The sequence below is a fragment of the Macaca nemestrina genome, chromosome 11 (assembly GCF_043159975.1).
Source record: "Macaca nemestrina isolate mMacNem1 chromosome 11, mMacNem.hap1, whole genome shotgun sequence".
In the NCBI taxonomy this organism is placed as follows: Eukaryota; Metazoa; Chordata; class Mammalia; order Primates; family Cercopithecidae; genus Macaca; species Macaca nemestrina.
In genome coordinates this window covers 74,651,647-74,672,853 of record NC_092135.1, presented here as the reverse complement: position 1 = coordinate 74,672,853, position 21,207 = coordinate 74,651,647, and the positions used below count along the sequence as shown (strand labels likewise).

The following is a 21,207-nucleotide window of genomic DNA, read 5'->3' as shown; positions in this document are numbered from 1 at the left end:
CCCCCCTGCCCACCCCACCAATGTGCCCACACAGCTGGGCAAGCCACTTTAACAAAGGGTCTCTGATATGCAAATAACACACACCCAGCTGCATGTTTCCAAATGAGTCGTCGTTCACCTGCTGGTTCCTGCCTCACCAAATCCCTCTTGCTGCATGTGTTATGCATTCCCCCTTCTCCTATCCTTTTCTTCCCTGTGCAACAGCTAAGGTCTGTAGGCCCCCTCGGAATGGCAATGAAAGGGGTCCAGGCTGGTGATGGGATGAGGTGAGTGATGAGTTGGCTTGCGAGTCACTGCTGCTCTTGACATGTGTTATCTCGGCATTGCCCAGGGAGAAGATTACTAGTCTTTGGCCTGAGACACAGAAAGCCTTCCAGTGTTCAGTCTGTTACCTGGCGTCAATGACTTGCATAAATAAACCAATCAGGAGATACTGGCTTTACTACTGGCACCTCGGCCTTTGTTACTGCAATGGTAACAATTACAGATGGAAAAAAAAAATATTTAGGGTAGAAAAAGGCTGGATCTTGACCTGTTTGCCACGGATTCTTTACATGTTTTGCATTTGTGGCAATGACAAATGTAGCTAAATGCACCTGGTTGTAGCTGTCTGCTGTGATCTAAAGCCTTTTTGAATGAAAAGAAAAACTCCCTCTGTTATTTATTGTTGGAAGCAGAGTTTACTTTGCTGTCTTTAACCTCGGCAGAATCAGAAATGCCAGTTTAACAGCAAGCTGATGAGTTCTGGGGAACAGAGCAAAGAGTCGTTGGTTGGAGTCTTGTAAATCAGTGGAAGACCAGTGACCAAATAGATTCATATTTATTTTCCTGGAGTTTTCCCCTCTTCTTTGACTCTCAGGCAATCTTGTTCTATAAAAATGTTAATGCTGGTCTGAATATGATGGGTGATCTTTTTCTCCCACAACTCTGTCAAACAGATCTTCCCAATAATTAAATGTGCATCCTTGAGCTCTAAGAGCAGTCTTGTTGAACAAAGCAACCGCAAATCCAACTAACCTTTGAAGAATGAGAGTGTCAAAGTATAAGCAGATGTTTTAATTTGCACAATGCTAGGATTTTTTGGATGCCAAATGTTCCTAAAATAGTTATTGTATCTAGACAGCAGGAGAAAGATATACTCAGAAACGACCTACAAGCCTCTCAGTTACAGACATTGTTGCCTTCAGCAGAAGTGATATTGAATGTGTTGTTAAGAAAGCTGTATGTTAATCAGCAATTAATGACAAGGTATTACAATTCTATGATTATAATATATGAGAAAAAGAAAACAAGAGGGCACTGCAGAATTTTAAAGTACACACACCGACACACACAGTCTTTGTAAAGTCCATAGCTAAAACAAAGATGGGACACAATAAAAGGGCTCATGTTCCCTTGTGTGGGTATTAAACGTTTCTAAAAATGACTTAAGAGATGCCTGCTATTACACCAAAAAAGGAGGATATATACTTTAGCCATGAAATTAGAGCATAATGTTATCTAGCCAGTTGAACTTGCATTGCTTCAGGGAAATGTTAGTACATGTTTTTCACAAGTGGATATAGGCAGGAAAGATTTACATTAGACATCAGGAAAAATGTCCTGACTTTCAAAAGAGTTGTGAGAAGCCAAATAGTTTACCCAAGAAGGCTATGGAATTTACCTCCTGGAGATTTTTAGCAGCAGACAGGAGACCCATATGTTTGGGTTTATTTCGGAGTCTTTGAAATGAATAGAATGGTCTTATTAAGAGTTTCCTAGTCCTTTTCTTTCGTAGCTTGCCTGAGAAGAGGTTAGACATTCAGTCTACGAAGCCAGGCTTCTGTCCGACCTTCCCGTAAGTCCATCTTCTCTCAAGTCTCAGCCATATCCTACCAGAACCTCTTGATCTAAAGGGTTAAACTAAGGGACTCTCGTGCACTGCTGCTAGTAGGTTGAGGGGAGAGGGAGTTTAAATTGGTACAATCTCTAGGGTAGACAATTTCGCAAAATCTACCAAAATTAACCAACATGGCACATGTATACATATGTAACAAACCTGCACATTGTGCACATGTACCCTAGAACTTAAAGTATAAAAAAAAAAAAAAAGTGTGTTTGTCCTGTGACCCTACAATTACATTTCCAGGACTGTATCTCTTAGATCTATTCATACATTTCAAAATGACCTATGGATTCATGATTTATTGCAGCAATGTTTTTAATAGCAAATAATTGGAAACAACCTTGATATCCACCAAAAGAAGAGTGATTAAATAAGTTATAGCATATCTGTGTTAAAGAAAGAGACAGCTCTTCATGGCCTTGTAAAAAAGGATTTCTAAGATACACATTTTTAAAATTAGGTGCAAAATATCACATATACTATGCTATTGTTCGTGTGTTTTCAAAAAGGAGTAGAAGAGAGACATACTTTCCACAGCATAAAAAAATAATTTTAGAACTATTATACCTTTGGCATTGGTACTATCTATAATATCTATTAACATCAAATAAATGAATATTAAATAAATGACTAAGAGAAAATAAGGGAACTCTTTTCCAAACCAAAATCCCCCAAATAAAGTAGGGAATTCATTCTGTCTTATCTCTGGTTCCCTTCTTGATTCTTAAAATAAAATAAAATAAAAGCCACTAGGATCCGATGGCCATGGCAGGGTGCAGGGTGGGAGTGGAGTGGGGGACATGGGGACATGCCCGTTTGACCTATGTTTTCTTGTTCCCCTCCTGCAGCTATACATTTCAGAAGATGGAGAAGAGGAAGAAGGAGGTAGAGTCTGGTAGGAGGGCACCAAGGAACATTTCCTTACTTCACAATTTGGTAAGTAGAACTGCCTGACATTACACAGAGGGTAAACTTCTGCCTAGGGCCATGGAAAAAGGCAAAAAGGTCCCGTGACCAAGAGATGACCATTTCCACAGAGGAAATGCAGGCCCACTCTCCAACTGGACCCCACTATGCACAAGGTGAGAATTCAGCCTGTTTATCAGGGTTCCTCTTATTAAAGTATATGTCAAAAAGGCCTGGTAGAAATGTAACTCTGTGATGTTAATTTTGGAAAGTCTCATCTAGAACTTTCTGGGAAGTATTTGAAAGCAGAGTTGTGGAATCATTTGACGACTCAAACATATAAATTAAACACTCTTCTTGGATACAGCAGTTAGAATATGCAACAGATAGGGTCTACATTGGAGAAATGAGAGATGTAGCAAGTGCTTAGCTTCTCTGAGACGCAGTCTCAATGTCTCACCATCAAGGACAGCTAGCTAGCTCACGGAATTATTGTGAGGGTTCACTGTTGTAATTTATTCCAAGGTCCACTGCAGCACTGAGGACATAGGTGGCATTCAAGAAACAGTGGCCAGTGGTATTCTCTGCTAAAATATTTGCCACCTCAGCCACTTTGATTCTGCTCCAGAGGGCTTTTTTGCTCATCCCATTGGTGATGCAAGGCAGGTTAAAGATCCTCTCACCTGATCTAAAAATTCAAGACATCAGTCCACAAAATACCAGAATCACCATGGAGGCAGCTGTTTAGCACTGTGGATAGTCTATTTCTCCCCCTCAAAGCAGCCTACTTCAAAGAGGGTAGAGTTAAGTTTCCAGGATCTGACTCCTGAGATTTTTATTTAAAGAATACCCCATCTTTACTCGCAGCTGAGAGGCTGAAGATTAAAAATTAGCCACTGTATAGTAGCTGAGCAGTAACAATTTTTCATAAAGGTTTTTAGTACACATTTGGGATTATAATTTCAATATTATGCAAATGCATTTTATGGATCTGTAATACAGAATGTGTACTGGCGTTAATGTGCATTAGCAGGCGAGAAGAAAAGGCTCCAAATGAGCCATTTTGGTGTCTGCTTTCAACATGTATTATGAATAATAAGTAAAATGTTCTGGTTTAGAACAAATAATATAAAATCTGAATTCCTCTTGATGTACATCAGTGACACAGCCCTACGCAACTCCCATGGAATTCTTCCATTGGACACAATTTAAAACTGGCTCTTAAACAACATATTCCTGTTTCTGGCTTCTCTTCTTGAATGAGATGTGAAAGTAAAATAAATACATTTAATATGAATAAGGAATATTTTCCCCCTGTTGCTCAAAATCAGGGCATGAACCAGATGAATACATTGGAAAGGCTATAACACCACAGTGGTCAAGAGAGTGGCCCAAGCTACTGCTAATTTGAGAGACTCTGAGTATTGAAAAGTGAAGAAGCATCTAAACAGTTATAGAACCTGCATATTTTCAATGAATAAAATTAACAAATGTAATCCCTTTAACATAAAATATTTAATACAAGATTATTGTATTCCAAAGATGTGTAAGTAATGTAATTAATGTAAGTTATGTAAGTAAGGTAATGTGCTGCAAGCTTTGTTCCAAAATGGGAACTTGAGTTGAAATTTGTCTGATGTCTATTTTCTTTCAACATTGTCAGCGTGTTTCTGTGATTGCAGATTAGAATAAAATTCTTGAAAACTAATTAGAGGCTTTTCCTAAAGGCAGAGGACTGAGCTAAACAACTAGCTTCTCATGATAGAGTCCAAAAATGTTTCCTTTTTAATTAATATTTCCATGTTCCAATTTTGCATGTACAGAAGGTGGTAGCTGGTTATTTTAGGCATAATTCAAACTTTCTATTTGCATTGATTTAGTTAAGACATTCAGATCTATTGATCCTGTTTCTTGAATGCATGTTTCACACCCGCCCCATTCTTGGGCAATCTGCAGAAATACAAGATCACACCGTCCAATGAGTATGGACTAAGCATTCAGCTAAGTAACGATAATACAATCATCTTGTCTCTCAAACAGCTGCCCTTAACTTAGTGTTTTTTAAATTGCCACCATGTCCATGACATCTTCAAAATGATACTAAAAATATCCATGCAATGAGTTATCTATGTGTTAAGTGTTTTACATGCATTATCTCAACTGACTTACAAAGCAACCTCACAAGGTTGGTTTTACAATCCCCATGAAATGGTTGAAGAATTTGGAGTCTAAAAAGACTAAGTAATTTGTAAAAAATCACAATTATACAGGTCTAATTTTGCAATCCAAATTCTTGACCAGTATATAACCCTGAATCCAGTATTAATGTAGTAGATAATTGTCTTGGCTTAATTTATCATGTAAGTTATAGATATGGTGTTTGGTCCTTACTCTGACATAGGCACTGTAATTGACACTAAAATCTGATTCAATTTCAACCAGTCATTGCTTCATTTCACTACTTGTGTACATTGCTGCAGTTGGTTGCTGCTTTCCATTTCCCCCGATATTTTTCCATTTGAGATGGAGGTCTGTGGAAGGAAAGATGGATACAGCAAGAGGGTCTATCCAAGAACCCAATAAATATGTACTGCATAAATAAATCAGATGTTTTAAGTTTGGCAATTAAAATTCAGCAAAAAGTATTTGACAACCTGCGGAGTGTAAGCTATGGTTTCTATCCTCGCATCCTTAAAATTTCAAAAAGCCCCAAATTCAAGCTTATCAGTAACAAGGAAACCCTTCCAAATATTAACTTATAATCAATATTGGAAAAAACTGAGTAGTATATTGTGTCCTATTTTGAAAACAAGCTATTTTCCATGTGTAGATAAGATTCCTACTCTAAAGATATCTTTTTAATAGTTGAAATATGAGATGCTGAGTAATAAAACTTGAAGTACAGTGGAGCAGCTTTGAGAGAACAAGTGGCACATTGCCTTGAAATAATATTCTCAACACCATTTGCTGAGTCTTCTATGCTCTTGGCCCTTTGCACAACCTTCACTGCACCCTCTAAGGTAAATATTATCTTCATTTTACAGATGAGGAAATTGAAACTTACAAAAATTGTCCGAGGTCACATACTTAATAAGTGGTTGAATGCAGATTTAATTCGAGGTCTGCTTGATTTCAAAGTGATTAAGTGAGTGAGACAGAGAGAAACAAAGAGAAGATAGTGGTTTTTAAAGAATGAATCTCAATTTTCTAAAACCCTATGGCAACTCCTGCCTTTCTTCTGGCTCTTATCATATTCTGCTGTTATTTCTGGATTTCTTACATAACTTTACTGAATTATAAGCTATTCTATTTGGGAGAAGGGACCGCGCACAAACCATTTCTGTATTCCCCCAGGACGTTGTTCAGTGCCTGGAACAAAGTAGGTATTCAAGATACATTTCACTTATTCCTCATATATTTGCTGGGTGTTTACCCTGTGGTTAAGCCCAGTAAAGAAGACAAGTCGGCCAGGTGCAGTGGCTCACGCCTGTAATCCCAGCACTTTGGGAGGCCGAGGCAGGTGGATCACGAGGTCAGGAGATCGAGACCATCCTGGCTAACACGGTGAAACCCCGTCTTTACTAAAAATACAAAAAATTAGCTGGGCGTGGTGGCGGGCGCCTGTAGTCCCAGCTACTCAGGAGGCTGAGGCAGGAGAATGGCGTGAACCTGGGAGGCAGAGCTTGCAGTGAGCCAAGATCGCGCCACTGCACTCCTGCCTGGGCGACAGAGCGAGACTCCGTCTCAAAAAAAAAAAAAAAAAAGAAAAGAAGAAAAGTCATGCCTTCCAGGACCTTCTAGCTCAGTGGAGAAAGTAGTTAAAGACCCAGCGTTCTAAACTGGGTGTGGCACTACAGTGATGGGAAGTAGGGGAAGCCAAGGGGAAGCTGACTGACTGGTGGGCTCAGCCAAGGCTTCCCGGGGAAGATGTCATCCAAAACCATTCTTGAAGCATCAGTAAGAGCCAAGCAAAGAGAGTGGGGAAAGCACCACAAAGCGAGAAAGATCAGGAATGCACAAAGGCCCTGAAATTAGAGATAAGCACAAAGCCTGTTTCCAAGGATTACAAGTCACCTGGAGCTTGCTGGGGGACAAGAAAAGGGGAGAACCAGGGCCGGGCGCGGTGGCTCAAGCCTGTAATCCCAGCACTTTGGGAGGCCGAGACGGGTGGATCACGAGGTCAGGAGATCGAGACCATCCTGGCTAACACGGTGAAACCCCGTCTCTACTAAAAAATACAAAAAAACTAGCCGGGTGTGGTGGCGGGCGCCTGTAGTCCCAGCTACTCGGGAGGCTGAGGCAGGAGAATGGCGTGAACCCGGGAGGCAGAGCTTGCAGTGAGCTGAGATCCGGCCACTGCACTCCAGCCTGGGCGACAGAGCGAGACTCCGTCTCAAAAAAAAAAAAAAAAGGGGGGAGAACCAGAAAGAGAGATGGTGGCAAGGTATCCGCTGTGAAGTAGAGAAGGACTGTGTACACCATGATAAAGTATTTCTCTATCCTGATCTTTCTGGGGAGGGTTTTTTTCAGGGGAGAGGCAAGACAAGGCATATATTTGAGAAAGAGGATCATTAGCTGAATTGTGGAGAACAGACTCGAAGAGGATGCTATTGGTCACAGGGAGCAGGAAAGAAAACCAAGGAAGCAATCACTAACACCAGTGGGAGGGAGGGTCTTGCCATTAGAGAAGAGAAGGCCATTTTGTATACACAGCTAACCCTTGAACAACATAGGTTTGAACTGTGAGAGTCCACTTATATTTGGAATTTTTTCAATAAAAGTTACATGGATTGTGCCTGCCTCTCCTGCCTCCTCTTCCACCTCCTCTATCTCTTCCACCTCCTCTATCTCTTCCACCTCTGCCACCCTTGAGACAGCAAAACCAACCATTTCTCTTCCTCCTCTTCCTCAGCCCGCTCCATGTGAAGATGACAAGGATGAAGACCTTTATGATGATCTACTCCCACTTACGGTAAATATATTTTCTCTTCCTTATGATTTTCTTAATAATATTTTCTTTTTGCTAACTTATTTTATTGCACAAATACAGTGTATAATACATGTAATATACAAAATATGTATGTATGTATTTCACAAGGCTCCCAGTCAACAGTAGACTATCAGCAGTGAAGTTTTGGGGAATCGAGTTACATGAGAATTTTTTTTTTTTTTTTTGAGATGGAGTCTCACTCTGTTGCCCAGGCTGGAGTGCAGTGGCACGATCTCTGCTTACTACAATCTCTACCTCCTGGGTTCAAGCAATTCTCCTGCCTCAGCCTCCCAAGTAGCTGGGATTACAGGTGTGTGCCACCACGTTCAGCCAATTTTTGTATTTTTAGTAGAGATGGGGTTTCACTATGTTGGCCAGGCTGGTCTGGAACTCCTGACCTCAAGTAATCCCCCCACCTCAGCCTCCCAAAGTGCTGGGATCATAGATGTGAGACACTGTGCCCCGCCACATTAGAATTTTTTACTGCACGGGGGTCAGCACCCCTAACGCTCGCACTGTTCAAGGGTTAACTGAAATTTAGACTGACACACAAATATTTGTGAGATATTTTTGGAGTAACCCCAAATTAGTTTTATCTCATTATTAATTTGTGGGAGCCCCATAGACTAAAACATTAAAGGAGTCTTAATTTTGAATGTCCTTGTGTTTAGACATCTAGTGTAGCTCTCAGATTTCATTAGAGCTGTGTTGAGGCACTTTTTATCTTAACAATTTCTGTGAGTAGAGGTAAAAAATAACAGGAATCGATATAAACAGCCTAACAGGAATACCTCAGAAAGATAGAAGTATTATTTTTGCTGATACACATTTTTTATTTTGAAAAATCATGAAGATCTCCATTAGGAAATCACTCTTCCTTGGCATTGTGTTGCATGCTCAACAAATAGAAGGTAAATATGCTAAAATTGGTGTCTTTTTCATGAAAACCATATAACTGTAAAGCTCTTTGTTTTCACCCAACTGCTGCAAACATTTGTGTAGGCAATTTCAGTAAACATTTGGAGAATTGGAAGTGCTCTCTCCTACACATATGGTTCTTTATGAAGAGGTAATTTTTATCTATGTTCTACTCAATTGAATATTTATAAGTCTGTTTGGCCTCAAAGGTACCTGATCTGCCCCCAAAACACAATTGCCCTGTAAAGCTAAAGTGAGATTTATTCATTTACCCTTTAAGAACTTTGCAAGTTATTTTCATTTTCTCCCTATGAATTTGTTCCCAGTACAATCCTAAATTTGTCTAATTTGCTGTGTTATTGCAATTAGTCAATTCTCCCTCAGTTACACAAATAATAGCCTTATAAGTTTGAGGCTGTAAATCACTCATCCATTAAAAACGCCATTTCCTTGTACTGCAAATTCGATTCATTTAGAAGAGAAAAACCATGGCATGGAACAGAATTATGCAATGTCATGGACACATTAACATTTGGATCAAAATTTTACATTGTCTCAGCCAGTAAACAGTATAAATGGTTCAGATTTGCAATAAATAATTGTCTATTAATACTCTGGCATGCTGTAGCAAATTACAGTCTCACTTCAGTAAGCACAGCTGTAGGTAGGCACCAGGGCTGAAGGAAGCAAGTGCCACAATTGGTTTGAGAGAAAAAGAGCCTGTTATGCAGGGATGCAGGGCAGCTCTCTTCAGCAATGGAGGCATAGCTGTGGATTAAATGCTTGTGTTTGTAAACACGGGAGGAAGGCCAGTGGGCTTTTACTGTAGCTGGAACATTAGACACCAAAACGCAGCCCTTTGCTAGAAGATGTGTCTTTGTGTTCGCTGAATGTGAAAGGGATGGTGGCATATTCTATTAACCACAAAAATGTTCCTGATGATAGGACCAACTTTGATGTCCCTCGGATCTAGGAGCCAGGGTTATGGCTGGAGCAGCAACAACATTAGGTGTTGATTATGGAGTCACTCAGGAACCACCAGAAGTTCAGATTCTCCCCAGAGGCTACCTTAAAATGTTGGGGGGGGGGTGGATTTAGGCCCTTTTTCCCTCTCTCCCTGCCATGATCTTCCTCACTAACCAATTGAGGAACCTATAATTAATACCATTTTCACTGTTTGGCTTAAGGCTTTTAAACCCTTTTAAAATGCAAACAAGATATCTGGAAAAGTTGACAAGGAGATATGTGAACGTTCATTGACATCTCGGCATGCAGCAGGTTCTCAACTTAGTCAAAATTAGGGCACTGAGTAGGGTGAACTGGAACTCAGGGCAGGCAGCACAAATGATGGGAAAATGAAGTGTTGCTGAGAGGACATCCTGATGGCCAGGATCACTATGTACAAAATGCAGGGGTACGCAGAGAGGATTGAGAATGAATCTAAATGGTGACTAATATTTGCAGAATTCATCTATGAGGGCAGGCAGTACTATTATCCCCACTTCCCAGATGAGAAAACTGAGGCCCAGAGATGTTAAGTAACTTGCTCATCAAGTTTACCCAGTCAGTGTGACAATTTATACTGCAGAATTGCATAGGTCTAAAAACTAATTTACCTTAGTCCAGAATTTAGCCTGAGGCTATTTAGGAATAATAGATCTTGCTTAGCTTAAAGCCATGATGTTAGATTAATTTATATTGTGACCCTTCGCAAGTATCAAAGTTTTGTGGAATTCTCCATAGTAAAGACTCTAGACTTTAGAAAAGTCAATTCAAAACACTAAATTTTTTCTTTTATTCCTATTATCCTATTCTGTTCCTTAGCTCACAAAGGAAAAAATAATCCTCTATTGACCTCCAAATTTAGCATTCATTTGATTTCATTTATACATTTAAAATAGAGAAGAAGTAAAGCAACCTTATAAATTGTATTTTAATAAGAATATTGATATCTGAAAAGCTAGCAACCTAGAGAAATGTTTCTCTTGCTTGACAGATAATATTTTCATCAACATTATAAGAAAAACAAATTGAGCCCTATGAAGTATATAGGGCGTGCCCTGGATTTTAGATGATTGCCTAATTTTCCTTTTCATGTCTGCTAAAAGCCAAGTTTAATTTGGAGCTATTTCTCAAGAAGGGCGAGCAGCTGGGACTGATTTATTTGAATACTTTATAACATTTAAAAATAGTTTTTCTAATTCCCTGGAGAATTATTAAATCCTTGTGGCTGTATGCTCTCTTTTGTAGTCTTAGGTTCTCTCATGCTTGGACAATTGCTATGGGATCATAACTTGTGTCTTTGCCAATAATAGCTACTTTTTCGTGCATACCACTAAACTAATCCTCGCAAAAAGTCATTTTTGTGACATCATTCTCCTGTCCCAAACTGTCAGTGGCTCTTCACTTCCTCCCAAGTAAATTCTGTGTCAGAGCCTCCTCTATCTGGGTGCTGTTTACTATTCAATACATATTTCCCACAGCTTTCTATGCAAGCCCACTGTGCCTGGCACTGTCTCTGATCCCCATGGGGCTACACGTCTGGCCACCACCCTTTCCTCCCCTCCCTTAGTTATTTGGCCTCCAATGCCTTTACTATCTATCTCTCCAGCCCCCTCCCATATACTCCCACATCTTTGAAATCTTTTTTTATTTTTTATTTTTATTTTTTTAATTCTAGCTCGTTCCTCTCTCTAAAACTCAAGATTTGACACTTACTCTAGAATCATAAAAGCCTAGAACAGGAGGTGGAGCTATTTGTCATTTTTAAATATAGCTTCTCTCAATCTTTATTTAGTGGACTTGCTCTGGATTAGGGATGAGAAGACCTGACTCTACTGTTTTCTTGATAAGTGACCTTGAACCAGACACATGTGCTCTTTGAGACTCAAGTTCCACATCTGTAAAATGAAGATACCTGCCTTCCTACTTCACAAGGTTCTTTTGAAGATCAAACGTAATACTGCATAACAAAGTGACTCATAAATTATTTTTTTTTTTTTGGTGACGAATTCTCGCTCTGTTGCCCAGGCTGGAGTGCACTGACGCAAACTCAACTCACTGCAACCTCCGCCTCCAGGGTTCAAGCAATTCTCCTACCTCAGCCCCAACTAGTAGCTGGGATTACAGGCATGCACCACCACTCCCAGCGTTTTTTGTTTGTTTGTTTGTTTGTATTTTTAGTAGAGACAGGTTTTGCCATTGAACTCCTGACCTCAAGTGACCCGCCCGTCCGTCTTGCCTCCCAAAGTGCTGGGATTACAGGAGTAAGCCACTGCGCCTGCCCTGACCCATAAATGCTAAAGTACTAAGTGATGTCCTCATATATAGCACAGTCTCTCCAGCCCCTGCAATTCGAAGATACACCTCACTGTACTTAGGAGAGTTAGAATGGAGGCATGACTTTAATTGTTAGCTGTTTATCTCCTATAGAAAGTGGTCAACAGATCTTTGTTGGTAAAATGAATGAATATTCATTTCTTATCTTTCAATGAGAATGTGATAACTTTGGTTATTGATGTATACTTCCATGTAAATTTGCTCAAGCAATTTCAACCACATCCCCCAGTACAACTTTCTACCATGCTAATTGCTCCAAACATTTAAATACCAGCATAGGTATGGAAGCTACTAACTGTTAACATTTCTCACATTTAGTTGCTGAATGTTTCTCACCTCTACTTGCTGAATGTGTGCTTTAGACAGTCTTAAAAATATGAATAGTATGTCTGATAAAGAGGCCCATCAGTCCTCAAAATGTCCTCATCTTTTAGTTTTGAAACAATAATGATAATTTGCTTCATTTGTGCTCTACACACCAATGAGATGAGCTAATTGCATATCTGCTATGAAATAATGTCTATTATTACATGGATAACTACCCATTAACTCCATTGGAAACACTAGTAATTACACAGTATGTTATGTTAATGCACCTGTGTTATCTTCTGATTGCCATATTATTAATTCAAGTGACCTCTATAAATCTGTTTCCCACCATTATTTTCTGTTATTCTGGAGCCCTCTGTAACACTTTAGAGATTGTTGGCTAAACAATAAAAGTATACAGTAAAAACTATTTTCAAAAAAAGAGGATCTGAAGTGTGATCCTATCGATGTTTGTTGTTGTTTTTCATCACTTCTTTGCTTGACATATATAAACAATTTTAGAGCTATAGCATATTACCTTCTGTGCAAAATTAGAACAGTTTTTACTTTGTGGAGAGTTGCAGAAAGATTTGACTTTTAAAAACTCTGAAACATGTCTGGTTCACAAACAGAATCACATCTTAAAAGCCCTAAGTTTGCTCTGAAAGTGTCAATCAAGCTTTCAGCACACTAACACATGTAGTAATGAAAGGTTTGTATTCGCTCCTAAAACCTGAGTTGCCTCCCAGTCACTTTACATCTGGTTACATCAAACTTAACTTTTCTACAGTCCATCTAGTCCTGACCTTCCCCTCTTCTTACAAGTCCCCATTTAACTCAAGAGACTCCAGCGTAGGAGATGAAACCCCCATCAGCATATTCATAGTTAATGACAGGGCTACAAAACAGAAAATAACAGCGGGAATCTGAAGCCAGTGCTTTTATTGGACCAACTAACGATATAAATAAAATGGTCCCTGACTGAGCTTTGGAGAATCACTGTCTCTTTATCAGGCCATAGAAAACAGATCCAGGAGGGCAATAAATACAGCACATAACAGACTGGAATTAAATGATTAGGCCTGAATTAACACCCTGTTTCTGAGCCTCACTTAGTGTTCCATGGCCCCAATGAAACACTGCAATTCACAAATGCTCAAGGCCCATTTAATTTTTATTTCAAGCTAGTTCAGAAGAAGGGATTACCTATAACTCCCCCCTATTTCATTGTATAACTCTTGAAGTAACAACACTGATCCTGTCTAGATAGCTGTTAGTAAAATAGGCTGTGCTATAGGAATCACAGAGTCTATTCAGAATCCTGCCTCTACGAAATCACATTAATTAAAAGGGACCAAATCCCTCTCTCTGAAAGTGACAAGGCTGCCCTTGATGGGAAAATAATGAATTAGTTAAATAAACTTGATTATTTTCCATGGTATTAACAACAAACCTCTGCAACTGTCAGCCCAAGATTTTTACTTTTTGAACTGTGGCTTTAGCATGCCAAAGATCCTAATCAAGTCTTAACTGCAAAATGGAATTGAATCTCACCTTAGAGGGTAATATATGGAGGCCCATCCCCCATTACACCATATGCCACAGGATAAGGTGGGTGAGTTTAACTTAAACCCTATTGGAGGGGAGTTAATACTGTTCTATACTTCTCCATTTATACAATGGTTCTAGAGCAAGAAATCCAAGGATGGCATTAGAGGAAGGCTTTACTGTACCGGTGAAGTACTTAGACATTTTAGACAAAATATGCAGCAGATGAAACTGAGTCATTAAAACCACTTGCGTACCTGTGACTTGAAGTGATGTATGAGACGGAGATTTATTTAGAAGGCAAGGTCCTCAAGAGTCAAGAGGTAAGAGAGCTTGCAGTTTTGAGCACTTAGGAGATGCTGTGTGCTGGTTTTTATTTTTCCTCATTTAATCCTCATGATGTCCTATAAAGTTGACATAATTATTCCTATTTACAAGTAAGGAAATTGACCCTCAAAGAAGAGTGTAATAATTGCCCAAGTTCACACAGGAAGTGGTAAGGCTGAGATTCAAATCCAGATCTAACTGATCCCAAAGCCAGCCCTTTCCATCAATACTATGACTATCACCTGCTTAGAACTCCTGACTGCCGCCTGGAGCTTTTACTTGGGATCTTCTAGAATAACCAAAGAAACAACACACAGAAGAGGATGAGACTAATGACGTATAGTCTCAAACAGTAGGAAAAAACCCAAAGGGCTTTGGCACTGGATGAGATTAGCTCTTATAAAGCCCCAGGAGATCCAGACATTCTGTGAATTAAGGAGCCCTCATCTGAAATTAGATGAACCTGCCTGTCCAAAACTGCTTCCGAGTGTCAGCCATGGCGTACATGGGGTCCAGACTCTCTCATCACGCTGAAGGGGCACCTTGAGCCTTAACTGAAGTAGAGCAGGAAGGATTCTTCCACATTCTCAAGAGTATGAGGTTTGACCACACCCAAGTTTACCCTACAAGTTGGTTCAGCATAGCATGTGGCTGTGTATGGGACAGAAAGGGACACGTACTAGATGGAACCTTCTGCCCCAACGCTTTTGTACTACAAAATAACCGTAATTGTAGCTCAAATTTATGCTTAAGTAATTTCAATGAAACACAATAACACACACATAACTCTCTCAGAAAGCAATCTTACTCAAAAGACTTGGGCATTGATACATTGTGAATAAATTATACAATATGAAATTTTTAAAAAAAGGTAATCACTAGAAAGTTTACTGATGATAGATTCATGCTAGCAAAAGAGTGTTAAGTTGTGTCTGTTGAATTATGACTAGACACTTATGGAAAGTGTCTAATTTCACTTTCTATGTACCATCTTTCTGTATTACTAGTACCCAATAAATTAAATACTTTTGACATTCAATCAATGTTACATGGTAATAATTACATCTTTTCCATTAAAAAGGATACATTCCTTAAAATTTTATGTTTTAAGAAAAGGTCTTTGTTTACCAAAAGGGATAGTAAAATGATTTAAGCGAGTTTCATTTGAATTATTAATTTTTTGTTCCTCGGCCAGCAATTCTTCAGCAAAGGTCTAGGTTATGGTGATTGTTCTTGCTTGTGGTTTTTAACAGTAATGACAAGGCCCTTGATATCCTCTGGCCTTGACTTAGTCACAATTGCAGGCCTCCTTTTCACCTTCAGTTTTAGTATTAAGGAAAATCTATCTCACTGTCAGCAATAAAAGCCAGACTATGTCTTTGAATTTGAGTCCTTGTCTACTTGACTCCACAGCAAGCCATAGTTTTAAGCAGCTTTTTTGGGAGATAGGACCACGTGAAGCATCTGCCATGCCCATTTACTTATTTAAGTAGTTGTTTTTGTATTTTGAAAGCATAACTTCAGTTTAAAAAATCCACATAAAAATGGGGTAAAACTTGGAACAAAATTATGGACTACCAGAGGTTTTCACTTTCAACTGGCTACAGAAGCTGAGTGCAATGCAATCACAAAGAATTATTCCTTTAAAATTGGGAGGTATCACATCTGCATTTTTGAGGGAATGGCTGACTATGGTAAAGAGACCAGTTTTACCACTGTAAAGCTGTATATCTCTTCCAAGACATAGTTCTTTCCTCTAACATGCGGATTGCAATAACTTACGGGATTGATGTGGAAATCAAAGGCCATACAAATGTGAACTGTACTTAAAAGAAAAACATAAAGTGGTGTGCAAATATGAGGTATTACTATGAAGAATTCTCAATGAAGACTGCCCAGGATTTTAAGTTCTTATCCTTGCTGTGTCATTTTTTATGACCCATCAGTGAAAACCCTGCCCCTGTGGCCTTATTTCAGACTTTGTAAACTTGGGCCTCCTTACAACAATTAATCACTGATCCTGTAAAGTTTAAACCCACGATGCCAAACTACAAGCTGCTTCTGGAAGGAACTACATTGCCTGACCACCTTGGTATCAACTCCTCTCTTGGTCTAAACCCTTTCATTTGAGCTTCACAACACATTTTCTTTTTGGCCTGGGTTTTAAAGAAGTAAAATAGTCCAGGTAATTGTTTTGCTAGACCCTCTTCTTTTCTATTTACACAGGGTCTCGCTCTGTCGCTCAGGCTGGAGTACAGTAGTAGGATCCTAGTTCATTGCAGCCTTGAACTCCTGGGCACAAGCCATCCTCCTTCCCATGCCTGTGCCCCCTGTGACTCCCCACCCCACCTCAGGGACTACAGGCACGCACCACCGCTCCTGGCTATTTTTAAAATTTTTTGTAAAGACGGTGTCTGCCTTTGTTGCCCAGGCTGGTCTCCAACTCCTGGCTTCAAGCAATCCTCCCGCCTCAGCCTCCCAAAGTGCTGAGATTGCAGGCATGAACCACTGTGCCCAGCCTGCTTTTCTGATTTAACATTAAAGAAGCTATCCTTTCAGGCAAACATGGAAAGTCACTGCACCTCAGGGGGTTCTCAGCTCAAAGTCCTGTGACGCAGTCTGTATGTTTGTTACATGGGACTTATTGTTATTGTGATTTGAAACCATTCTGTTCAACTACAGTATTTACTTACCTATTTATCATCCATCTCCCTCCTCTGAAATGTCTGTTCCAGGCGAGACGGGGCAGTGTTTGTCTTTTTCACCACAATCCCCTGGGTTTCGAATACTTCCTGGAACATAGTGAGAAGCCCAATAAATAGCTGTTGAGGGACCAGATGAATTGCTACAAATAGAAAAGGTCACATTTGATATCACTAAAACATTTACGTTTGAATACAATTTTTTTCCTTCCCCAAATGAAAGCTTAACACTCTTCTAAGCTCTCACAATAAAAATTTCACCAGCCAGGTCCTTAGTAATATTAATTCCTTGGTCCTATCACCATCGTTCTCAGGGCCCGAGGCTGGGCCAAACATGACTGAGGTTTTCAAAAAATATATTTTTAATATAATTTTAAAATATACTCACTAGGGGAAGGCTCATAAAATTCAGCTTCAGCCACAATCTGGACTATAGGCTGCCAAGTGCTGCATAAATAAATCACCAAGTCATTTTGGCATCCTGTGGGCCAGAAGGAATATCTTCCTCAGTAGATTTAAAGAGACACAGTTCTGAAAGAAATAGGAGCAAAGTGAGCCATTAAATATGTACTCTCTTATAATCTTCCAGACCTTGGACAGATTCCTTGAAGTGTCAATTGTCCATTTTACTAAGGGCAGATTCTTTTTTTCCTCTTTCATTGGAATCCATCGAGGAGTTGAAACAATTCATCCCAATATCCACAACAAATGCCCCTACCTGCTTTGCAACTATTGGTACACTTGAAAGAAAAAAAAAAAAACACAAAAATACAGCAGCCAGAAGATCGGGTTATGAGGGCAGCTTGTAACAGTGTATGTGCAGCATGGATTCAGGTAAGTCAGAGGCCATGCTCAGCTGAACAAAGGAAATCCCCCAAAACAGTGACCAGTGGCCAGTGCGGTGCAGTAGACCAAAGGGGCTGCTTGATAGAGTCTGCATTGATGGCCCAGGCTGAGTGTCCAGACTAGAGCTCACCTGTGCATCTCACACACACACACACACAGCTTCCCTTATCAAGCCTTCCTGGCTAATTTAAATCTAAATCAGCCTGCTCGCTGGCCTTTGTAAACTTGCTAGAATGAAGAACACGGCATAAAAACAATAGATCTAGGTCCCATGGATGCAGAAGACAGGCCAGAAATCTGAATCCTCCTGACCTGCAGCTCTGAGGTTTGCAGAAAGCCCTTTCTCAACATGGTTCATGAAAAGAGACTGTGTAACAGTACATGAGGGCTACAGGGGTTAAAAATTGTATGTCTTTTCCAAACTGTTGATTAAAATACAGCCCCATTGACGTACAAAACTCAATCGATTCAAAGGGAAGCTGCAAGATATGTGATGGACGAGGTACTTGTGGGAACACACATTCAGACACAGAAGTACCAGCGGGCCCTCTTGTACCACCTCATGCTCTCACACACAAGCACAAGTACACATGCGTGCATGCATGCACACACAGCAACCCCCTTCCTGACAGCATCCATTTTTTTTGCTACCTCATCTTTCATGTAACCGTGACTAAAAAATAAAAACAAAAACTGTGTATATTTCCTTTTGTGCTTTGCATTTACGGAAACCCAGGCCAATTTGGCTCTTATTCCCAATAAGAAATTTCTTATCTGCTCACTATCTGGATCTGTCTTAGTCAGTAGCTGATAGACCCTCTTTGGGTTATTAACCAGTTAGTTTCTTCCAGAAAAGAGGTCATTAGCATCTAACATTACTCAGGGGTGTCAGGAGATGCAGGTATCAGATCCTCTCATCCTGGTTTATCTTTAATTTAATCTCTAGATTTTTCAGCTCTAGCTGTCGGTTGGCTTCCACTTAATAACACATTTTTATCTGTTTTTGGTTTTTGTTTTTTTTTTTTAAAACAACTCAATAACCAATATAATGATGACAGAACTGACAAATTCTGCATTAATGGATTTCCTTCCTGCATCTAGGCTCCAAGCCGCCAAATGCTAGAAATGCTGAAATAGGTTCCAGGCAGTTACAGGTTAAGGATCATTTGCATAAATTAGCAAGTTTTGCAAATGAATTCATCTACTGAGAAGTAAGACACGGGACACTGCATTTTAATAATTGACATTCCACATGAAATGCAATGTTCTTGAGGAGGAAATTGAGCTCCAGGTTGCTATTAGAACCAGCGGACCAGCACGAGTGGAAAGAAATGCCATCCCCCATTATGTGAGCTACTGCTCCTGCATAACAACTACCCCATTCTGATGGACTCCTTTTAATAAAAGTACTAGTGTGCGCTCACCGAGAGGAGAATAGAGAGGAATCTACTCATCAGCACTATCAAACAGGAAATGAAAATAAAGAGTTCTTCAGCATACCGCCTTAATGTGCAACCAGCAACTCTATATTCTCTTTCTAAAGTCATCTTGCATTTTCCGCTTGATTTGGCAGCCGCTCCCCACCCTACCCCAACCCCTCTTCCTTTTCAGTTTTCTGAAACACTCAGGAGATTATTTACATATATACAGAAAGCAAGTAAAAGTTTTAAATTGCCCAATTTGGATGTTGTCTCCCATAATGTTGGTTAAATTACAAATAAAGATAAGTGGGCCATTTTGCTGCCTCCTCCTGGCCTAATTTGTTTAAGGACATGCCACATTGCAAATATTAGTGAGAATGCCAAATGAATGCCTTTCCTAAGGTGTTAGTCAGTCAAAGTCAGGGTATTCAGCATGTCGGAAGTACAAACTGCTCACACATGCAATGTGAGCTGGAAACAAGGCCATCCGTAATAGTGTTTCCTGGCATAATTTATAATTAACATAAAATGAATTAAATCACTCACTCCATAGACTTTTTTCCAAGTTCATGTAGAGTAAGTGTGTCATATCAATTAATTTTCAATGAACTGTGGCAGCCAATAAAATTTCTCCCAGACACTGGTAATAATCCAAGATATTGATGGAAGAGGTATTATCATTAATATGAGTATAAGCCTCAAATCACGTACAGGGAACAGGCAGAGTTCCTTTCTTGGAAAGGGAACATGATTCTTGCTAGCTGCCTGTTATTCTTTCCAATTTGTTAGGCTTTCTGTCAGTTCACTTTTCATACTGATAGCCTTTTAATTTTGCCTACATAACTAAATTCCTCTTGTGCAGCTGTCTGCTTTTGTGGGCTATCTAATCTGAAAAAGTTAATATACATGAACAAATTAAACAGATTCACATAGGAAGAACAGATTATATTGCCCATTTAGTTGAGAGATTTTCAATGGCTTTCCTACATGTTCACAACCACAGATAACTGATAAATTAATGCAGCCGATCTCTGGTTTGTAGAATTCAAATAGGCATCTTAACTGATATTTTGGGGGAGGTTTTGTTTGCTTGTTTTTTTACTGAATTAACCAGCTTTTTCTGGCACTATGTAAACAAAGCCCAAGTGTGTCACATTTCTTTGTTAATAAATGATTTTACAAAGAAACTAACCACCATTCATTTGATCTTGTTAAATGAGACATCATTGATTCCTCTAGCTTTTTCTCAACAATAACACCTGTTAGAAATGTTTATGATTTTACATGCATTTTTCTTTCTAAGGATATACTAGTTTCTGGGGAATACTAGTTGGTCCTAGGGCTAAATACATTTGATAGTGTGAGAGGACAACCTTTTGTCTATGTCATTAGCTGCATGCTTATGACCATATCAAATACAGAAATCCTGCCGAGCCAGTTGATATGTGGAATGAGTTGCCGTGGCTCCTCTCCCAATAAAGGGTGTGTTCAGACTTTGCTTATTTATAGACCAATAAAGAGAAATTTCCACTGTTCTCTTCAGCCAGCTGAAGATAAATAGCTCTTCCATTTCTAACATTTAATGTTCACAGACACAAAAACAACTGCTCTGAATATTAAGCCAACATTTGTAATTTTTTTCCTATGAAGGGGAGAAATCCTTGAATATGAAACAATGAAAGGTTCAGATATAATCTTTCCCATTTTAGAACTGTTTTATTGCAACTTGTTTTCCTCAACAAAGAGGCTCTCTGGGCTTAATTTGATTACTAGGTGAAGCATCGACTCACGTGCTTCAATAATTTTCTCCATGACCTGAGAGCTTAGGGCTCCATAGAATGAAATCCAATTCCTGTAGACGGTGCAGCCACAGCACCAAATGTCCTCCGATGAGGCTGTTAGGGTTGGTTCAAGCTGCTCCTCATGAGTATGTGTGCAGCAAATGCTTTCTATTTTCATATTCTAGAGCAAGGAACAGCATAAATTATTCCTAATTCTTGATTCTGTGATGAAGTA

General features: G+C 39.5%; 1 long non-coding RNA gene across 4 annotated transcripts in view; it reads left to right on the top strand.

The window, feature by feature from the left end:
• LOC139357157 (uncharacterized) overlaps window positions 1-21,207 on the top strand; it is an 89,695-nt gene that overhangs the window by 43,719 nt on the left and 24,769 nt on the right. For 3 of the 4 annotated variants that reach the window (XR_011609888.1, XR_011609886.1, XR_011609889.1), the window contains 3 exons: window positions 2,734-2,821; window positions 5,657-5,811; window positions 7,704-7,763. This is a non-coding gene — a long non-coding RNA (uncharacterized lncRNA). Of the gene's footprint in view, window positions 1-2,733; window positions 2,822-5,656; window positions 5,812-7,703; window positions 7,764-11,496; window positions 12,734-21,207 lie in introns of those variants that run through there. The other variant, XR_011609887.1, reaches the window with a different exon arrangement.